The sequence below is a fragment of the Schistocerca serialis genome, chromosome 2 (assembly GCF_023864345.2).
Source record: "Schistocerca serialis cubense isolate TAMUIC-IGC-003099 chromosome 2, iqSchSeri2.2, whole genome shotgun sequence".
In the NCBI taxonomy this organism is placed as follows: domain Eukaryota; kingdom Metazoa; phylum Arthropoda; class Insecta; order Orthoptera; family Acrididae; genus Schistocerca; species Schistocerca serialis.
Window position 1 is genome coordinate 116,102,322 of NC_064639.1, and position 18,278 is coordinate 116,120,599.

The following is an 18,278-nucleotide window of genomic DNA, read 5'->3' on the forward strand; positions in this document are numbered from 1 at the left end:
GTCAACCATAGCGCCATCTGGTTCCCCCTTCCAGCTAGACAAGTTTCGTTCTTTGTAATTTTTTCGTTTGACGCTTATTTCGTGAGATATTTGGCCCGGTCACGATCAATGGACCACTCTGTATACCTGCTGGTATCTTATCAGCTGAACTTGTTTTCAACGTCCTCCTAGCTTTCATTTTGTAACCTTCCAGTGATTGCCTTGATTCTCTTCCATTTAATGCTATGCTCCAAACGTACATCCTTCCCCTCTTCTCCCCCATCTCTTCCCCTCCCTCCCTTCTTCAGGTCTCCCTCATCTCCCTGCGCCTGGCAGATCCTCTGTATTGATCATCATCAGTGTGCCTCATCAGTGTTATGTTTAGTGCTGTTTCTCCTGTGCGTCAGGAGGTGTGATTTTGATTGTGTACTGCCTTGAGGTTCGCCGTCAGTGTTTGTGATGTGCTACGCCATCCATCGATACCTTTTATGCTTCAGTCATACTGTGCCTTGTGTTCTTTTAATTGTCGCAGTGTGTGGCTTTTTGTGTGTGCTACTTTTAAACAGTTTTTTTATCTCCATTTTACAGTCACCCAGTTTTTTTGTCTATTGCCTTCCATGATGTTCCCCCTTCTTTTTATATCTATGTTCACCATATTCTCTCTTTTGTTATTTTTAAATGTCTTCAAATGTTTGTTCTATGTCTTTCGGCTGAAGAGCAGCGCATATGCTGCTGCCGCCCGCCCCGATGGGGAATTGAAATACAATAAAGAAAAAAAATAAAAGAAAAAAAGAAAAAAACGTACATCCTCAGAAATTTCTTCCTCAAATTAAGGGCGATTTTCTTTACTAGCAGTCTCCATTCCGTCAACAACGCCCTCTTTAATTACAAAATATATATTTAGCCACGTCGGATGCACAAAATTTTTGTCAAATTAACCATGGTTTCGAGTGCACTAGGGCAGCCTTCACCAGAATGGAAAAATACATGGATTACATGTAATCACACCATGGGCGATAAGCGTCTGAGCAAATGTGCTCTCGCCAAATAGAAAATGTCACAAGAATAAAATGTAACATGTTTGTCAACAGGATAAAATATTGCATAAAAATACAATGGCAGACGCAAGGTTGCTTAGAGCCAAGAAATGCATCAAGACAGCCGCTACCGTCAGACGCTTACGCTGTTGCACTACGTGGGGCAGAAGAAAATCTGACACGATATTAGGAGGTATCTCCCCGTAGTGTAACGCACTCACAACTGCACAGAATAATGTTTTGATGACGACTGACAGTTGCAACATATTTAGGACACAGCACAGGTGGCGTTTTTGGTGAAATACAACACCGCATCCTGCAGGCTTGGCTAGGATTGCATTTATGTTCCAGTACGCATTTCTCGCTGAGTTACCATATTTTTGTCCACCGCCTGTGCGTCTGTTAGGATTATTTGCTTGTTTCATTGCGCTCTGTTCGCCCCTTTCTTTTGTACGTACTATAACAACCAAACACCACGTATAAATGACCTAGTGGACAACGTCGGAAGCTAAATAAGATTACGGCGGACATCGCTGAGAACAGTTGCAACACTAGGAAACTGCAGCAAAACGCCGGAAGATGTATAGGGAATTGGCCTGTGATGCAACGACTGGCACTTGACTGTCAACATAAAAAGATGTAACGTATGCCCGTCAATAGCCAGAAAGATCCAGTACAGTGTGATTACACAATGGCAGAACATTCACTGGAAACAGTCACTTCTGTGAAATGTCTGGGAGTACACGTACAGAGCGATTTAAAGTGGAACGATTACTAATCACAGGAGTGGCAGAGTCATTGGGAGAATCGTCAGAGACGTAGTTCATACACAGAGGAGTTAGCTTACGAGACCCTCTTTCGATCAATACTTGTATATTGATCGTCAGTATGGGAACCGAACCAGACAGAATTGATAGAAGAAACAGAGAACATCCAAAGAAGAGCAGTGCATTTCTCGACAGGTTCATTTAATAAGAGCGAAAGCGTGACGCTGATGCTCAGCCAACTCCAATGGCAGAAATTACAAGAAAGGCGCTGTGGTTTACTGTTAAATTCCGAGAGCCTACGTGCCTAGAAGTCAAACAATTTATTGCTGCTTCCTACGTATATCTCGCGAAAAGACCACGAAGGTAAAATCAGAGAGATTCGAGCTCACACATGGGCTCAGACAACCATTCACCCCGCGAACCATTCGAGTTCAAAAATGGTTCAAATGGCTCTGAGCACTATGGGACTTAACATCTATGGTCATCAGTCCCCTAGAACTTAGAACTACTTAAACCTAACTAGCCTAAGGACATCACACAACACCCAGCCATCACGAGGCAGAGAAAATCCCTGACCCCGCCGGGAATCGAACCCGGGAACCCGGGCGTGGGAAGCGAGAACGCTGCCGCACGATCACGAGATGCGGGCGCGAACCATTCGAAACTAGGACAGGAAAGGAGGGGAGTGACTGTGGTAAACAATGTACCCGCCGCCACACACCATAAGGCGGCTTGTAGCTCAATGGATATGGGTGTAGAAATATATTCAAATCTCGGCCTCTTACAGCTTTTTAATTTTCAAACTCGTTTACAGTTTCTTCAGAGGAACAACAATGAATGAACAAAGGTGTAGTTTGTTCACTCTGTTTACCTAACGTGTAGTTACTGGCTCCTTACTGACGCCTTCGTGACCATATCTCGCGACAGTTGCTGGAATCAGAATTTATTTCAGACAAGCGGCGTATAATTCGATAGCAAAGACAAATTTCATCCCTCTTAAAAAACAAGACAGCAGTTGTAAATAACCGGGGAGATGCTCAATATCATTTTTGAAATACCTTGGATATGGTAACAGCTACAGAATTAACGAAAAGTTGAGCATAATCAGGAAATGGGATCATATAGGGTGAAGAATATGAAGTAAAATCGTCATAGCTTCTGAACGGTTCGCGTTAGGACGTTCAAAGTGCACGGTTGGCAGCTGTGTATCGTGGGAATCAGTACGCGCATTTCATTTGGATGGGTTCGTCAATAAGGAAAACTGGCGCATTTGACGGACTGAGAATCGCCATTTCACTGTGGAGAAGTCTCTTCGCCCTCAACGGGTGACTGTGTGCTGTGCAGTTCAGTCACGGAATAATCGGTGCGATATTCCTTGATGGCACGGTGACTACCGAACGGTACGTGAAGGTTTTGGAAGGTTTTTATCCCCACTATCCAAAGTGACCGTGGTTTCGACAAGATTTGGTTCACGCACGACGAAGCAGGAGGGTGTTTGATGTCCTGGAGGAGCACTTGGGGACCGCATTCTGGTTGCGGGGTACTCAGAGGCCAGTGGCATGGGCCTCGATTGGCTGCCATATTCTCCGGATTTGAACTGATACGACTCCTTTTTGGGGGGGCTATATTAAAAACAAGGTTATCAGCAATAACCCTAGAACCATCGCTGAGCTGAAATCAGCCATTCAGCAGGTCATCGACAGCATCGATGTTCTGACACTTCAGCAGAATTTCGCCATTCGTCTGCGTCACATCATCGCCAATGATGGCAGGCATATCGAACATGTCATAACCTAAATCCGAATATCTGTATTAGTGACGTATACATGTTTAATAAAGTGTGTGCACGCCGTAGTTTGTAATTAATTTACGTTTTTTTCACGTAGTTCAATAATTGTCATCTTGCATTTCCTGAACAGTGTGTCAGAAACGTTACGGAACATACAAACGCTTAACAGGAAGACATGTCAAATAACAGTATCCTAACCATGTAATAAGGAAACATTTTATGGCCGATGATACACTAAAAACACAAACAAAACAGGAAACTATCTTGCACAGCTACAAAGCAGAAGATAAGTTATTCTCAGGATATCAGCTGAGCAAACTGATCGATCTGTAGCAACGTTCCGGCAAGTTTATACTACTGTTTAATATTTCTGATTCCTTTAACGTTCTGGACCTAATTTACATATCGAATATTGTAATTCACTATAATATTCAATACATGTATAAATAGGAACACTCTCCGTGCTTTTGTGTGCGCCATATAGGGGTTCTGTGTGAACTGCTTTTTCTGCTTTCACAGCTGTTACTCGATTCCGGAGTGGAAGCGGAAATATTGTTTAATAATTGGGTAAGACGTCTGAGTCGTAATGGACATAGAAATTAACTATACTAAATGACGATTGTGAATGTCTACTCACTGTTTATCCATGGCGTATTTTCTGTAGATTGTTTCACGTTTCTGCACAGTTTTGACGCAACAGGTCTAGACGCCAAAACCTGGGTCCCATGACATATCTAATTTTAATTATATCAACTTAAAGGAGGTTTATTTTGGATATATACTGCGTTGTGGATTGATTCAAAGACTTTGCAATTTCCTGACCGACACGTAAATCATAAATGATGTGAAACAGAGACTTTTTATGTACACTCCTTTACACTGAAAGGAGTCTACTGGGGCACATTTGTATGTGGCACCCGAATATGATTTTTATAAACTATGTATATCTTTCATAGGCTTTATATCGCTGACTGTGTAACACTGCAGACCTAGATATACTGCTTCTGGTCTGAGATTATTATAGTGTTGGAGGAACAGAGCGCTTGGCTCACAGTTGTAGGTACTGCCTGTGAGGGAAAGACGATGGAGCAGGCAGTTTTTGTGGTGTGCTGTGTGGAGCCACCAAGAGCTAGTTTAACTTAGATATGTCAATATTGTTGAACTTGGAAGCACAAATATTCATGCAAGCAAGGTAAAGATGTTAAATAAATATGATTTTTGTTTTTGCCAATGTGTTAGAATAGATGAGTTGGCTGATAATTTGGAATTGCTGAGTAACCCCAGAATGTACGTAAACTATTTTGATAAAAAGGCTAGTTAGATATTTCACTTTTGTAATTTCTGAGATTTGTTAACAGAGCTACATGAAATCTGATGATTTGCATTTATGTTGGATTAGTGAAGTTGGATAATACTTGCTGTTTAAATCTCATTGTTTGTGAGTCAATTGTGAGTAATGTAACTTCAGTTGTCACATGTTTTTGAAAAGTCAAGCTGAACTTGCAACATAATTTTGCAAAGAAACTCAGTGTTAGTAATTCACTATAATCAGTACTACCTCCCGGTCCAGGTCATACATTTTTCAAAGAAGTTGGATTTTGTTAAATGTTCTCTTTTGTCAGCCAAAAGAATTTCATGTGCATTTCAAAGTATTATGGTCAGCATTGCAGACTGCTGAGCCTGTAGATAGCATTCACATTTTTTTTATGGGGGGCCAGAGTATACCGCATCCCACCATTGCTCCTCTAGAAATAAAAATGGCTCTGAGCACTATGGGACTTAACTGCTGAGGTCATCAGTCCCCTAGAACATAGAACTACTTAAACCTAACTAGCATAAGGACATCACACACATCCATGCCCGAGGCAGGATTCGAACCTGCGACCGCAGCGGTCGCGCGGTTCGAGACTGTAGTGCCTAGAACCGCTCGGCCACTCCGGCCGGCGCTGCTCTAGAGGTAAGACAATTAATTTATTTGTTATGTGAACAGGGACCTAAGTTATCGGTCTTGAACAGGGCCACATGATTCAGTACCTAAGGGGCTGAATGTATTTTGCAGCGACTGTACTTCTTTATTGATACTGGGAGTTGCACTACCCAATCGATTCGTATCAAGTTTTGCCAACAATAACACATACACACGCACATTTGTTCGAGCTGGTCATCATACGAGAACCAACACCAGCATCATCTCCAGCAACTCATCACCTCCGAGCTACTCATCATGTAAAGTCAATCCACCAAATCTCCATCTCCATTTCAGTTACAACACGCTACACGACAATTCGAGTTTTGTATTCATTTTACAGATCAGACATTCATTTAACGTAATCTTAAAGTTATCATTTTTAAAGAACGTTAGAACACAAATCGTGGCAACTTAGTTTTGGAAGAGGCAGAAGAAGAAGAAGAAACGGAAACAGGAGGGTAGAGTACACTAGTTTCTTTACTGTAGTTGAATACAAGAGAAAAACTTTGCTAGCATCAACATTTATGTCCAAGCATAGATTTGCTCAGGCTTTTCTATATTTTTGTTCAAATTCTGGGACTGGCGGCCGTAATTTCACTTTGCTGCAACACGTAATTGCACATTTGGCTGACCCAAGAGAAACGATTAGTAATCACCTTGTTTTTTCACATTGATTACAGTATGCTTTGGAAAAGAATAAGTTACTTTGAACCCGATGGCTAAGTTAACCACTAGCAACACGATCACGTCCAAACTTCTGTGAAATATCAACTCACACGACTTGTACAGTGGTGCAAGTGAGAAAGGGTGTTCTGAAATGAAGAAAGTTCTGGATGGCTGAGCCACGGGATCGCGCTGACTCGGTTCAGCGAAGTTCGCCTAACACGGCCGTTCAGCGGAAGTTACCCGGCAGACGGCGATCTCTCGCTGGGCAGGCTTTGTCTGCGGCGTGGTTGCGGTACACAACGGCGAGAGGAGAAGACGGGCGGACGTGACCGGAATCCGGAAGGAGGGATGGCGGAAACACCGGGCCATTGTTTGCCGCGGAGTGAGAATTTTCAGGTGGGAAGCTCCGCTACGGGCGTCCACAGCTACCTGCGCCGTTAGCACAATGTGGAACAACGGCGCCGAGGTTGCGGAATACGCTGAACTTTAAAGTGGAACCTACACGTAAAACGACCAGATTTTTTGTCTCTATTTCATTTACACACCACAATCGTACAGAACACGAACACTCTATGATGAGCATCCTCAAGAGCTAAAAAGATAAGACAGAGGCATCCTGCCATTGAACATGGGCAAATACAAAGTCACCAAAGTTAGAAAACGGGATTTTTTCTTTCTTTATTGTAATTTCATTCCACCATGCACAGGTGGGCAGCAGCGATGCAGCCTATCTTCAGCCTAAAGTCTGTTAACATAAGAGTGGGGCAATAATATTTAAAGGTGGTAAAAATTATTAAAAACAAGCTGATGGAGATTTGGTGGAGTTGACTATACATGATGAGCTGCTCGGAGGTGATGAGTTCCTGAAGATGATGCTGGTGTTGGTTCTCGCTTGGTGACCAGCTCGAGGTAATGGGTGTGTGTGTGTATTGTGTGTATTGAACTGAGGACCTAGAAACGACTGAGAGGCTTCGTCCTGCCATAGCCCTCAGTGGTTCACAACACCACTACATGTCACAGCGGTCCACCCACCCCACTGCAACCCCACACTGAACCCAGGCTTAGGGTAATGGGTAGGTATGAAGAGATCATGGTGAACAGCAGACAGAAGGTGAGGACACAGAGCTGACATTGGAGTTACATATATGCAGAAAAGGTTGTTAGGTGTGGTTTGTCATGGTTGCAGTGATAAGGGAGATCTAGCTATGCTGGATGGAGATGGGTGCTTTGGGGTTGGATATGCAGCTAATTGTTGAGTGAGCAAAATGTGAGACGAGGTGTCTCGTTGGGAAATTAGGCAGTGGGACTGGTTTTGGTTGTATTAGTATGTGGTAGCGGCATTTAAATGGACGTGGAACCGCTAGGGTGGTCCAATGAAGAATATTTGGATGCTCAAACAGATGGATATTGTGATGGGCAGTGGTAATAAAGTAGATGATGTATTCAGCATTGTAAGCAAGACATACTGAATTGTCTGTAATGAGAGGTGTGTCGATGAAATAGATTGGGGTGGTGAATTCAAGTATGGTTGGAGGGGTTTAGTTTTACACTTAGAGGAATAGGTGGGGTATGATTTTTGCAAAAACGGCATCTACTCCCCCCTCCCCCCTCCTAGGATTCCCATTTGAGTTAATAAAGCATGAGGAGGACTTTTCGGATTTAGGAACTGGAATTTAGCTCTCGACCAACTTGCCCCCTGCGATCTCAGGATCACAGCAATGAGAGTTGGCAGATGGTGGAGGAGTTGAGGTTGCTGGACCGTAGTGAGCAAAGTGGAAGCACTAGGGTATATCGACCAAAAGTTAGGGTAGAAAGTCTTTGAGGCACGTGGGAGTGGAATGCAGGATTAAAGACCGTGATGAATATGGGATCTTTTTGCAGGGTATGAGTTGCTATGTACTGAGATTTGGAGAGTAGTTTTTTATTTTGTGGGCTAGGGTTTTAGGATTTAGGTACTTAACGTCTGGATTTTATAGGATGAAGGAATGTGCTAGAGGAGGCTATCTATGGGGTGGGAGTTAAATCCATGGGTTCTACTGTGCAGAGCTCCTGGAAATGGTTTCCATATTCCAGAGATGTTTGTGGTGTCTGTGCTGGGTTGAAGCAGATGCAGATGTGGCTGATGTGGTCACAGACGCTGCATGTGAAGCTGGTGCAAGTGTGGTTGTGCTTAGGATTGTTCGATGATCTACGATATTTTCAAGATGTGGATGTTAGGAGTTTAAACATCTGTATTTCAATATCGATACCAATGTCTTTCAAACGTCGTAATTTTGATGCTAAAGACAAAATGTCGACGTTCGGTATTGACGATAAGAAACAAGGCTACTTGTTAGCACCGTCAATCTATTACTGAGCATGTCGCTTAACGACACCAAACGTGTCAGTGGGGGAGGGATAGCAATATCATTCAAAGATCTAGTGCAGTAACATTGACTCTTGCTGTAGGTATCTGTAGATTAATGTCTTTCATCGTCCATTGTGTTCAAGCCTTCGTGGTGTCAAGTGGTGCGTACCCATATTGTTTAAATGCTCTTTTAATTGCCATAAATGATACATCATATTATGTAGCTACTTTTATATACGTTGCAGCAAGCCTAGATGCAAGGTCACTAGTTTTACTTCTGAAGGAGGTCGAGCGATTACTACAACACGAAAACAGAATATTAGTTCACTTTAGTGAAACACTTCAATACAAAATACTTAAGTAAGCCATGTCCACATAAATTATTTCATTTAGTGCTATCGCAGAACACAATGATGCCGCCCGGTGTGGCCGAGCGGTTCTAGGCGCTATAGTCTGGAACCGCGCGACCGCTACAGTCGCTGGTTCGAATCCAGCCTCGGGCATGGATATGTGTGATGTCCTTAGGTTAGTTAGGTTTAAGTATTCTCAGTTCTAGGGGACTGATGACCTCAGAAGTTAAATCCCATAGTGCTCCGAACCATATTTGAACACAATGATGTTTATTACTTTGAACAGTACTCAGTGGCAGTCAAATCTCACTGTACCTTTATCAACAACTGTGGTACATAGTTCTGACTAGTGATACTGGCTCGCTGCCGGATCTGAGCTATCATGCTGCTATCATAGTCTGCTATTACAGAGTGTGGAGAGCGGCGCTGTGCTCTGACGTAAGTAGACCTCCTGCAGTGGCGGTGTATGGAGCCTCTTGAGAGCTTGTCTTCATCGTCATCTCTCATTCGTGGCTGCGTCTGCAGGGCTGTCTTGTGTCTTTAGCTTGTGGTTCCGTCGTTAGGTGCCAAATTTACTATGGGTCTCCGTCACAATTACATTTTCTGTTTGTGATCCGTGAGATTACATTTCATCCAAGTAAGTATAAGTGAGGTAACGGCCTTGCCGCAGTGGATACACTGGTTCACGTCAGATCACCGAAGTTAAGCGCTGTCGGGCGTGGCCGGCACTTGGATGGGTGACCATCGTGGCCGCCATGCGCTGTTGCCATTTTTCGGTGAGCACTCAGCCTCGTGATGCCAATTGAGGAGCTACTCGACCGAGTAGTAGCGGCTCCGGTCAAAGAAAACCATCGTAACGACCGGGAGAGAGGTGTTCCGACCACACGCCCCTCCTATCCACATCCTCAGCTGAGGATGACACGGCGGTCGGACGGTCCCGATGGGCCACTTGTGGCCTGAAGACAGAGTGCTGCTTAAGTACCTATACATAATGGAAACCAACAGATCCATAATTAAGATTTTTCAGATCTTTGCGTTCTGTCAGTTCTGGAATATTTTCGTTCTTTTCGTTTGTCGCCTTGAAAGACAATTATTATGAATAGTAATTACTGTCAACACGTGGCCTGTGTTAACATTAAAGATGATGATACGGCAGTGTAGGAACGTCATATTCGCCGTCCAGCGATTTAAACGGGTTTTTGATACTTTATTTTTCAACATTGACACTGCCATAGCCCTCAGGAGAACTCTGTGTTACGTTAAATGTTGAGTGAGCGCCGACAATAGGTTTATGTCAGAATCGTTACAGGAACTACCAATAGGCAGTAGAAAAGCGTCTTTGTCTGTCTCCTCTATTTACCACTCAGGCTTACTAAGAAAATCCCCAGACGCGGACTGCTTGTGAAATTGTCCGCCACGATGCTGCGGTGAAAGAGAAATCCTTGGTAACTGCCTTACCTTACAAAAGAGCGGATCACGTTGCAGGCGCTGTACTCTAGTAACCAATAAGTGGAACTCTTACATGTAGGCTGCAACATAAAATACTCTCCCTCCATCTGACTGCGCTGTGAAAGGGACCCACATTGTATCGATAGCGAAGGCCACTATTTGAAGGGCGCATTTTTTATTGAGTAAGCAGTAATGTGAACTAATGTTCACAATTAATCTTTTACACCTTACTTCAGTTGGGTTTTGTTAGCACACCAATAGGTGGAGTTCTTCCACGTCACGCTATACTTGCGAACAGACTGAAGTTGAAGAAGAGTATAATCATGGACGCCCCTCTCCTCTCAAATCCTCATTGCGGAAAGAAAAAATAAACATACATTGGAACCACTATTTCTGCAAAGGAAAAGGCAAGAAATAAGAAACGCTGTACAAAACCAGATCGAAAGGAAGGAATTAGTGTCTACGACCACGGGCTTCATATCGCCAAGGGTCCATAAATGCTTAACGTTAGTACAATATGCACTTACTATCTGTGGTAAATGTCTCTACTGTTGAAGCAAGGCACTCGCTTTTTGTTTTGCGTATTTATGTTGTCGTGCTCTTTATCTAGCAAGTAGAGGTAACTATGTACTACCGTCGATATGAGACATAGGGTGCTCTTGTGTACAAGTATTCAAGCAAAAGAAATTTAATCAGCCTGACTTGATGGAAAAATATAGTTGATTTTCTCACTGAATACAATTTCTATTACATTTCTACACTCTTTGTATTACCTTCTAGACTACTTAAAATGAACAAGTGCCGGCCCCTGACGGAATTCAGATTGAAAACTTGTGGAATCAGTCCTTTCCCAAGCTTACACACTGACGGAAAAAAATCGCAACGTCAAGAAGGAGTGATGCGGCATAAACGAAAGTTGATAGGCGTGTTTGTACATCTGGAAGCTGATGTCTATTCAGTTTTCGCGCCAGTCGCATAAGAGTGACGCTAATAGAGCCACTATGAGGATGGAAAGTAGGTTTGCTTTAAATACACGCTGTAGTCGTCGTGAGCGTTAGTTACCTTTGGACATAGCGAGTTGGTGTTAGTCAAGAATTTTTTTACCGGGACAAATACGGCACTATCAACAGCTCACTGAGTTTGAATGAGGCTGTGTAATACGAGAAGCTGGATGTTCCTTCTGAGATATTGCAGAAAGACTTGGCAGGAATGTAGGCACTGTACATGACTGCGGCAATGGTCCTCACAAGAATATACTGCTGCAAGAAAACCGGGCTCTGGACGACCATGTGGCACTACTGAGGGGGAAGACCATAGTGTTCAGCATATGGCTCTGGCACATCGGACTGCTTCTGCAGCTGCAATTTCAGGAGGAGTTCGCCCCACAGTGATGCAACGAACTGTTACAAATCGGTTACATCAAGGACAGCTCCGAACCATACGCCCTGCAGCACGCGTTCTACTGATCTCAAACCACCGCCATTTGTGACTTCAGTGGTATCGAGCGAGAGCGAGGTCTGTTGTGTTTTGTAATGAAACTGGTTCGGCCTCGGTGCCAGTGATAGCTGTGTATTTATTAGAAGGAGGTGAGTTGAGGACCTGCAAAAAACCTGGCTGTGTGCTAGACACACTGGACCTACACCTGGAGTTATGGTATGCGGTGCAATTTCGTCTGACAGCAGGAGCCCTCTCATAGTTATCACATGCAGTCTCACTGCAAAATTGTATGTTAGTCTGGTGATTCGAGCTGTTGTGATGCCATTCACGAACAGCATTGCAAAAGGGGGGGGGGGCACTTCCAACAGGATAACACTCACCCTGTGGTAAAACAACATACTTTACAGAGTGACGACATGTTGCCTTGGCTTGCTCAAACACCATATCTCTTTCCAGTGAAGCGCATATGGGACATCAACAGACGAGAACTCCAGCATTAACAGAGTGCAAGATATTCGCACAAATGGATAATGCATCTGAACTGTCCTCTCAAGCCCAGGTTGTTAAACAGATATTCTTTATAAATATTAATCTGGCCCTCTAAGGCAGCTACTATTAGGTGTGGAATGTAACAAGTTAATTAGAAGTGCTGCTGTCATGTAACTACAATGCATGAATTAATAAAAGTGAAAGTTTGGGATCTATTCTAGAAATACAAAACAGCTGTTACCTTTTTCATTCTACATAAAATTTATCAACTGGTCTTTCAGGGTTTAAGTGACACACAACAATAATGTTCAATTACGTTCAACACTCAATAACTAAGCCCCAGCAGGAGACTGGGTGTTGTGTGTCCTTCGTCATCATTTTCATCTGGAACGTCCCCTTAGAACAATTATACGTGGCTGTGCTTAAACTGACACACAATATTTTTTAGCGCAACGCAATCTGACTTTCAAAAATCCCTACAAAAGAATGGCCCTGAGTAACATTAACCTATACGTTTCACATATCACTTACCTCACAAAAATCCTCGTTACTCGAACTACTGCAATACAGCGAGCGCCACTACTACCAGCTAAATAAAAGATTCAAACTACGGAAGGCACTAACTACTGATAGGCATAGTTAGCAAATGAAAGATTTTAATAGAGAACAAACAATGAATTTACCTTAATAGTCATAATATATACAGCAGTTCATGACATCCATTCTTACAAATGTACTGTTTCTGATGGCACACCTCCAGATTATCCATTGTCAAAAATTCGCCATCTCACTTCCCCACATCCACCACTGCTGGCGGCTCACCTCCAACTGCGCAACGCTACGCGCTGTTAACATCCTGCTGCCCAACACTACAATGGCAGACAACAATGCAAACTAGCCACAGACTGCACACAGCACAACCAGTGATTTTCATACAGAGCGCTACGTGGCGTTACCAATATAAGAACCTAAACAGCCTACTTACACATCGTCATTGACTCGCAAGTCGCCGAAGTGGCGTCAACTAAAAAGGACTTGCAATACGGCGGCCGAACTCCCCTGCATGGGGCCTCCTGGCCAACAATGCCATACGATCATTTCATTTCATTTTTCGATAACTAAATATTTAACTATTGGATATATTGAATTGGCAATTATTAAACTGTTATCTCTACAAATGAAAATGTTGTCACAGGCAAGAATGATCAGAAATCTTCACCTATTAAATTTACTTCTACGACATCATAGCTGGTCAATGCACTAAGTTGGTGGAGAATAAATTTACCTTTTCAACCAATGAAAAACTCTCACTTACTTAATGTGCAGGTAGGTTAGTATCCTAGCTTTTGATATTCAATGGTCAAAGCGTACATAGGTTGGAGTGAGCAGAATCTCGACTCAACATTTACTGTGGCCTAATGCATCATGGTACTTTACCAATTGGGATCTGCAATGGCATTGGCTCCATGCTGGATCCGAAAGCCTAATTACATACTTTGGCCTTGACTGAATTCTACATCTACATCTACATCTACATTGATACTCCGCAAGCCACCCAACGGTGTGTGGCGGAGGGCACTTTACGTGCCACTGTCATTACCTCCCTCTCCTGTTCCAGTCGCGTATGGTTCGCGGGAAGAACGACTGTCTGAAAGCCTCCGTGCGCGCTCTAATCTCTCTAATTTTACATTCGTGATCTCCTCGGGAAGTATAAGTAGGGGGAAGCAATATATTCGATACCTCATCCAGAAACGCACCCTCTCGAAACCTGGCGAGCAAGCTACACCGCGATGCAGAGCGCCTCTCTTGCAGAGTCTGCCACTTGAGTTTCACTCAGTCTCAACTATGCTCTGTTCTGAAGAACGTTAATGGTTCCCTAGTCGAAATAATGGCTATTGCACATTCGCTAAGGGTTGGAGTGACGTGCACAATTTCATTGCCTGCAAAAATTCCCGCAGGAATAATTGACTACCTCTTTGCTATCTGTCCCCACGATACATGAAGCATATGATTCACATTTCTGAGATGCAAAGCTCTCAACACCCTCGCTATTTTCCACACACTTGTGCAGTCTGCCGCGAGACGAGAGAGACCTCGAAGTTTTTGGTTCTCAAAATGGTTTTATATAATAGAGATCTCCTCTTCTTGTCGCGTTTGCATTGCCCAGTATGGCTTCAGCCAACCATTGTCTCATTAGAAGTGAATTTTTATTTTTCTTGCTGTGTCGCCACTAGCAATGTTAAAGCCAGGCAGCCACTTACCCTCGTTCCCGGCCATATTTACGTTAAAAGGATTAATGTATTGTTCTGGCCTTATCTCTTTCTGCACTGAAGCTCAGTGTTCGTTTGTTAAGTGGGGTTTTCCAGTGCCATTAACCACCTGCTCGGTTCATCTCCAAAATGCGTTTCAGTGTATATATATATACATGCCCCAGTCCTTGTATTGGTAGATATTGTTATGTTAGTTTTCGGTACATGAGATTTACTGCAATTGCTTTTTGTTGATAATATAGTTTTCTGAGTCTCCCGTACTGTTATCATGTATCAAGCTCTTGTAAGGCCTGTAAAATCCGGACACCTTACAACAAAACAGCATTAATCGTCCCTGTACTGACCTACCAAGTGCAATAGGCATGGAATTACATCCCATACCCTGACGTCCGGCACCTGTAGAACACGATCCATGGCAGCAACACTGGTTATTAATGTACCAGCATTTCACGTTTGCAATGACTATCTCGCAATTACATTAACTTGTGGCGTTGCAAAGCTAATCACTTAAGTATGTTATCTAGAGAAACGTATTCTCCAAATTCATTGTGGTGGCGGCCGCTGAGGTAAAATGGCTGCCTTAAGATGTGCACATCGAGTGTAGGCTTTCTGTTTGTCTGCCACTTCCCGGAGTGCTGCACGGATGACGGCACCTCCATGAATGTATTCGACTAAAGGGCAGTCGGCCCGTCATTTCCTTAGTGACGTGTATGGAATACGATGGCCAGATGGACGCTGTCGAGTCACTACCAAATTATTTTTTGGTGATGTGATTTTTTTCCATCAGTGTATTTATCGAGAGTCTCTCTACCAGCGAATAGCCCTTCGTAGATGGAAAAGAGTCCAAATCACTCCTGTTTACGAACGAGAATACGTCCGTTTGTTGCAGGATATGAGAACATATTCTGAGCTCCAACGTTAAGACGTTCTTGGAGGAAAACAAGCTTCTAAAGACTCAACAAGTAAAGAAAAAATCCCTCGTTTGAAACAGACCTTGCCTTCTTCATCAACAGTAGCTTTTAGACAGTAGATAGACAACGTGTTCTTAAATTTTGAAAGGCCTTTGACACTACACCACATGGTGCTCAACTTCAGTGGTGCCAACACGTCTCTGGCAATCGATACTGGATAGGCTTTCCATGAGTCCGCTGTGGCGCTTGTCATCTGTGCCCAAGACGGAAGTGGAGCAGCGTAGACTGGTGCACAGTCTTAGCCACACGTCTCCCTAGGAATGAGGAAGGGAACACAAGGTCTGCTGGAGTGGCTTGGGTAGTGGCCAGCCTGTATGCTGAAATTGTGATGGCAGCCGCTGGGGTAAAACGGCTGCCCTGAGATGTGCACATCGACTGCAGGCCTTTTGCTTGTCTGCCAGTTACCGGTGTGGTGCACGGACGCATGCATGTATTCGAGTAAAGGGTAGTCGGCCTGTCATTTCCTCGGTGACGGGTATGGAATACGACGGCCAGATGGACGCTGTCGAGTCACTGCCTACAAGCGTAAGCTGTCGGCTTGCCGTTTTCTTTAGTGCTGTGTGTGGAGTTCAGTGCCTGGAGATGTATTGGCACGGAGCTCAGCTGAGGTTGCAAGAGGTCGATCACGTGCATGAGCGACGTTTTTTATCTGTCAGTCATTATGGTTTGTATGACGTGGTTTTTTTAAATACTTTTTTTGCTATATCTAACACAACGTTCGTATCTGTCATTGAGGTTTGTTAGTACTGCAATGTCAAGTTTCATTCACATTCTTTCCCATTTGCTATAATCAGTCTTAGATTTGGTTTGTTGTTTGGTTATCCACATCCATGACCTCGTGTTTTCAGTGGCGCAAAGGGCTGTCATATTTTACTGAGATGTTAATTCGTGATGCTTCCCACTTTAACTGTTTATGGTGCCGGTCTCGTCAGGGGGTTCAATATATATGTTTGATATTGCTGGGCCTGTGTTGTTAAAAAGAGCGATACAATGTTCCTGTGTACAAGTACAGCTTGTGACGCAGGGGCGACGACATGTGGAAGTCTGGGTCTGCCCGTGCTTCGTGCACAGATAGCCAAAATGTTTAAGGTTACCGCTCGCGTAAAATGGAAAATCCAGTTCGGGCTCTGAGCCAGCACAAATTTTCATTGTCGACATTCCCTTTTGCAGCCGATACTTGTTCGTACTCGCAACTGCGGATACATTTTATGTATTCGATATATTAACGAGCAAATTGTAAAGGTACCAATACGCATAAAAGATTTGCAAAATGGATAATCAACGCTATACGATGGTTCGCTGACGCAATATTTGTGTACAAGAAAGTACCATCGCTGCACCACTGTAAAACGTGCTTCACATGCAGCCTGCACTCCGCATTTAAAACCTACTAAGTTACAATGGCCGGCCGGAGTGGCCGAGCGGTTCTAGGCGCTACAGTCTGGAACAGTGCGACCGCTACGGTCGCAGGTTCGAATCCTGCCTCGGGCATGGATGTGTGTGATGTCCTTAGGTTAGTTAGGTTTAAGTAGTTCTAAGTTCTAGGGGATTGATGACCTCAGAAGGTAAGTCCCATAGTGCTCAAAGCCATTTGAACCAAGTTAAAATGTGTGCGCTGTAGTTACTGTTTGTAAATCACTTGTTTACTGGACACCTCACTTCTATACTGGCTAAAATTGGAAAACTTCAGCTTTTAGCGCTTCGTGTTGCACCACTCTAATAATAATAATAATAATAATAATTCATCAGGACATGGGAAAAAGAAGTCAAAGGAATCCAAATTGGCATTAGAAAAGATAATAGATTCAATGTGAAGTGTTTAGCTTTTGCAGATGACCTTGAAATCCTCACAAATAATAGAAAAGAAGCCACTAACGCCATAGAGAAGTTACACGAAATTGCACAAAGAACTGGCCTGCAAATCTCATATGAGAAAACCCAGTACATAGAAAGAGTGCCACAAGACAAATTGCCTATTGTGACAACCCATGGGAAAATCATACAAGTACCACATTTTAAATACCTGGGAGAAATCATTCAACCATCAGGGATCAACCTAAAGGCCAATGAGGAAAGAATAAAAAAATTACAGAAAGCATATAAACTCACGTGGAACTATTATAACAAAAAGTCCATATCCACTAACGCAAAATTGAGGCACTACAACACTGTCGTACTTCCGGAGGCACTGTATGCATCTGAAACAACACAAATAGGTGGGCAAACTAAAATCAAAGAAATAGAGAAACAAGAAAGGAAAATTCTCAGGAAAATTTTTGGCCCGATACAAGAGGAAGGAATCTGGAAGAAGAGACCAACATCAGAATTATATAAATACACAGACAAGATTACAGATACAGTAAGGAAAAGAAGAATGCAGTTCTACGGACATATCCACAGGATGAATGAAAACAGAATTTCAAAGCGAATTCTTAAAGTCATCAACTCAGGCAGGGGAAAAACAAAATGGATAAAAGAAGTTGAAGAGGACCTCAGACAAGCACAAATAACAGTAAACGATGCAGAAAACAGAACTGAATTCAGGAACATCATCAAAAAACATAAATTTGACACCACAACACAGAAGAGACCAGGATGCAAATGGACAGCGGAGCGGAAGAAACAACACAGTGAACACATGAAGAAAATTTGGGCTCAGAAAAAACACAAACAATCATCGTAAAGGAATTCAAGTTCAAACGCTCTCTTAAATGGGAATAATCGAAAATAATAATAATAATAATAATAATTCTGTGTC

At 43.2% G+C, this 18,278-nt stretch overlaps 1 pseudogene; it reads left to right on the forward strand.

Annotated features, from left to right (window-relative positions):
• The first annotated feature begins 9,555 nt into the window (after positions 1–9,555).
• On the forward strand, positions 9,556–9,673 carry LOC126459151 (5S ribosomal RNA; annotated as a pseudogene).
• Positions 9,674–18,278: the final 8,605 nt, after the last annotated feature.